Source organism: Mesoplodon mirus, assembly GCF_964341445.2.
Source record: "Mesoplodon mirus genome assembly, chromosome: 16".
Classification (NCBI taxonomy): domain Eukaryota; kingdom Metazoa; phylum Chordata; class Mammalia; order Artiodactyla; family Ziphiidae; genus Mesoplodon; species Mesoplodon mirus.
This window is the reverse complement of record NC_138992.1, coordinates 32,347,424-32,352,369: the sequence shown is the minus strand read 5'-3', so window position 1 is coordinate 32,352,369 and position 4,946 is coordinate 32,347,424.

Genomic DNA, 4,946 nt, shown 5'->3' with positions numbered 1-4,946 from the left:
GTACAGTGCTTGGTGTGTCACACACACGATCTGTAATCAATAAAGCTGCCCCGCCACATGAGCCTTGTTAGCCCCCCTTTACAGATAAAAGGAATGGAGACTAGAAGGTCAGAGGCCATGCAGCTACTAAACGGCAGAGCTGGGATTTGAACCTATGTCTGCCTGTCTGGGAAAAACCCTGCTCTGGCCACTGCACCATGAGTAAGTACCTAGAATGTGTTAATCTTCTTCCTGTCATGATGGATGGCAAGTGACTTCACAGCCCTTTTTATAGCATCGGTGTCTCGGCACCTCCAAGTTGTCCGTGTTCATGCCAGGATCACTGACAGCACCCTGGATACAGATCTGTGAAATTTCATCTTTGTTTCTTTTAAACCTTTTTCTTAACACCAGCAAAGGCAGTAGCCATCTTTTGGTTGTGCCACAATATTAAAATTCCTCTGAAGGTAATACTAGTAAATTTGGGGGTCTTTCTAAAACGTGTTGCAAACCTAAGTATTATAGATCTATCATAGTAATCACTCCTTCCTCTTTGTTCTAGAATAGGAAGATGAAGGCCTGGGCTAGCTGGGTCCCCCAGGAGAAAGGGCAGCACTGTGTCTTATAGAAAGGGATGAAATGGAATAGAATTAGTTTCTAGTGGAAAAAAAAAATTTAGCAGGTGGAAAGAATTATGATTGCTTAGCACTGATGGTTTGCAATATGGCTGCACATTGGAATCACCTGGGAAGCTTTAACGACTATTCAGGCCTGTTCCCTCCCCCAGAGATTCTGATTTAATTGGTCTAGGGTGCAACCAATATATCAAGGCGTTTCAAAACTCCCAAGAGGGTTCTAATGCGCATTTAGAATTTAGAACCAGCGCCTTAGCAGATCACAGACAGAATTAAGTGTCTCCAAAACTCTCTGAGAGGGTCTTAAATCAGACTCCCTGGATTTGGATCCTGGTTTCACTGCTTACTAGGTTTATGACCTTGGGTAAGTCACTTACGTTCTTCATGTTTCTGTTTGCCTGTTTATGAAATGAAGCTAAGAGTATCTCATGGTGTGACTGACTAGGGTTCTTGGCCTCCTTAAACAATAGAAATTGATAAGAGACCAGACAAGAAATTCAGGCGAGGCTTTACTGGGGCTCCTGCTTCAGCAGGGTGGAGCCAGAACAAGTAACAGGTTCCCCTGCTTCCTCCCTGAAGTGTGGGGGGGCGAGCTGGTCCCTTAAATGGGGTGAGGATGGGGGCTGATTGGTTGGTCAGTGGGAGGGGCAACTTAGGTGGTCTGCCCACCCCCTCCTTGGTGGTGCTGTATACAGGGTGCATGCACAGTCCCCTGCTTTTGCTCCCAGCTCCTCAGAAGTGGCAGTCAAGTCTTTGGTCGTTTTGTATCTTGTTGTTCATAATTTATCCCAACTGAGCATGCACGCAGTTATTTTTAGTCCCTTATAGTTTCTCGGTATTTTGTTGCTCCAGCAGACGTTTGTTCAGGTGCAAGCACTGCAGCAAATGGTCCCAGGTCCCATGTTTCAGGTCCCAGCCTGTCTCAGTGATAGCAGGAGGATTTAGTAAGGATGTATTGATAAATGTAAAGCTCTTAGCACAGTGCCCAGCATATGAGGATAAACACAAGGTTGTTTACTGTTGAACTGTTATCCAGCCCTGAAAATTCCAGGACATGGGCAAGGCCTGACATATAAAATTCAGCTCTTAAAGGTAAATGTACCAGAGAGCTGGCTCCTTACTTAAGTACTTTGTTTCTTCTCGTGAACCACAAATGTACCTTTTTCCCAAGTAAGTACTTCTTTTGTTGGACCTTCGTTTCTGTGCGAGGGCTTTCTCTAGTTGCGGCGAGCGGGGGCCACTCTTCATCACGGTGCGTGGGCCGCGCACTATCGCGGCCTCTCTTGTTGTGGAGCACAGGCTCCAGACGCGCAGGCTCAGTAGTTGTGGCTCACAGGCCTAGTTGCTCTGCGGCATGTGGGATCTTCCCAGACCAAGGCTCGAACCCGTGTCCCCTGCATTGGCAGGCAGATTCTCAACCACTGCGCCACCAGGGAAGCCCAAAATAAGTACTTCTTATCCAATACAAAATGTACCTTGGGCATCATGAGATGAAGACAGCAACCATCTTCAAGAAATCTTCCTAAGGAGCCTGTGCTTTACTCTGGGCAGAAGAACTGACCCAGGATAATGCAGAGGAAGAAAGCTTGCTTCGTTAGTTTTGGGTTCTGGAAACTTTATGCTGTCCCTTTAAACTTGTCTGAGCTTTCATTGGTAAGTTCTCCGGAGGGTAGTCATCCCCAGATTGGTAACTAGCAAGTGAGACATGATTTTAGATGTAAAGGAGTCCCGTGTGAGGAGTGATACAGCCATGGATTTGGGGTTTCCACAGTTTTCCTTGGCACTAATAATGTCCAGCCGCTGGCATCAAATGTGTGATGCTGTTCTCTAGAAAGACAGAATGCCCCATTCCAGAATATTGGACAAAGCTGGCAACACCCCTGCAGATCTGTGCAGACCTGTTTGGTTCTGTCTGTTCTTAAGACATCCCAGCTTTCTCCCTGGCTGTCACAACCAGGAAAGATTCAACTAAATATGTATATTCAAATATATCACTTGAATGAAAATTAATCCTTTAAAAGAAAAGATCCTTCTAAAACAGCTTTGAGAACTCTAAAAGAAGAATAGGGACAGTTCACCTACTACTTCTTGAGCAAAATCAAGGCTAACTTCTTTTTTTTTGGAATTTTATTTTTTTATACAGCAGGTTCTTATTTGTTATCGATTTTATATATATTAGCATATATATGTCAATCCCAATCTCCCAGTTCATCCCACCACCACCACCACCCCCACCGCTTTCCCCCCTTGGTGTCCATACGTTTGTTCCTTACATCTGTGTCTCTATTTCTGCCCTGCAAACCAGTTCATCTGTACCATTTTTCTAGATTCCACATATATGTGTTAATATACATATTTGTTTTTCTCTTTCTGACTTACTTCACTCTGTATGACAGTCTCTAGGTCCATCCATGTCTCTACAAATGACCCAATTTCGTTCCTTTTTATGGCTAATATTCCATTCTATATATGTACCAAATCTTTTTTATACATTTGTCTGTCGATGGGCATTTAGGTTGCTTCCACAGCCTGGCTATTGTAAATAGAGCTGCAATTAATATTGGGGTGCATGTGTCTTTTGGAATTACGGTTTTCTATGGGTATATGACCAGTAGTGGGATTGCTGGGTCAAATGGTAATTCTATTTTTAGTTTTTTAAAGAACCTCCACACTGTTCTCCATAGTGGCTGTATCAATTTACATTCCCACCAACAGTGCAAGAGGGTTCCCTTTTCTCCACACCCTCTCCAGCATTTATTGTTTGTAGATTTTCTGATGATGCCCATTCTAACTGGTGTGAGGTGATACTTCATTGCAGTTTTGATTTGCTTTTCTCTAATAATTAGTGATGTTGAGAAGCTTTTCATGTGCCTCTTGGCCATCTGTCTGTCTTCTTTGGAGAAATGTCTATTTAGAGCTTCTGCCCATTTTTGGATTGGGTTGTTTGTTTTTTTAATATTGAGCTTCATGGGCTGTTTATATATTTTGGAGATTAATCCTTTGACCATTGATTCGTTTGCAAATATTTTCTCCCATTCTGAGGGTTGTCTTTTGGTCTTGTTTATGGTTTCCTTTGCTGTGCAAAAGCTTTTAGGTTTCATTAGTTCCCATTTGTTTATTTTTGTTTTTATTTCCATTTCTCTAGGAGGTGGGTCAAAAAAGATCTTGGTTTATGTCAAAGAGTGTTCTTCCTATGTTTATGTCAAAGAGTGTTCTTCCTATGTTTTCCTCGAAGAGTTTTATAGTGTCTGGTGTTACATTTGGGTCTTTAATCCATTTTGAGTTTATTTTTGTGTATGGTGTTAGGGAGTGTTCTAATTTCATTCTTTTACATGTACCTGTCCAGTTTTCACAGCACCACTTATTGAAGAGACAGTCTTTTCTCCATTGTATATCCTTGCCTCCTTTGTCATAGATTAGTTGACCATAGGTGCGTGGGTTTATCTCTGGGCTTTCTACCTTGTTCCACTGATCTGTTTCTGTTTTTGTGCCAGTACCATATTGTCTTGATTATTGTAGCTTTGTAGTGTAGTATGAAGTCAGGGAGTCTGATTCCTCCAGCTCCATTGTTTTCCCTCAAGATTGCTTTGGCTATTTGGGGTCTTTTGTGTCTCCATACAAATTTTAAGACCTTTTGTTCTAGTTCTGTAAAAAATGCCATTGGTAATTTGATAGGGATTGCACTGAATCTGTAGATTGCTTTGGGTATTATAGTCATTTTCACAATATTGATTCTTCCAAACCAACAACATGGTATATTTCTCAATCTGTTTGTGTCAGATTTGAATTCTTTCATCAGTGTCTTATAGTTTTCTGAATACAGGTCTTTTACCTCCTTAGGTTGGGTTCCTAGGTGTTTTTTTTTTTTTTGCAGTACGCAGGCCTCTCACTGTTGTGGCCTCTCCCGTTGTGGAGCACAGGCTCCAGACGCGCAGGCCCAGCGGCCATGGCTCACGGACCTAGCCGCTCCGTGGCATGTGGGATCTTCCCGGACCGGGGCACGAACCCATGTCCCCTGCATCGGCAGGCGGACTCTCAACCACTGCGCCACCAGGGAAGCCCCCCATCCTTTTGTTTTGATCTCCCCCTTCCTAATACCATTTCCTAGTTCTATAAATGTGTCCTCATCAGTGTGCCTTGCGTCTGGCAATCAATGGCTGACTCTTCACCAAACTGCTCAAATCAGAAACTCTGGAGTTACCTTAGACTATTCCCTCTCCCTCTGTTGTCAAATTCGGTTTCATACACTTCCCACCTGCCTCTCACATCTGTCTTTTCTACTCTCAGTCTCACAGCCACCTCCTTAGCCCCAAGCCACCAAATCTGGATTTC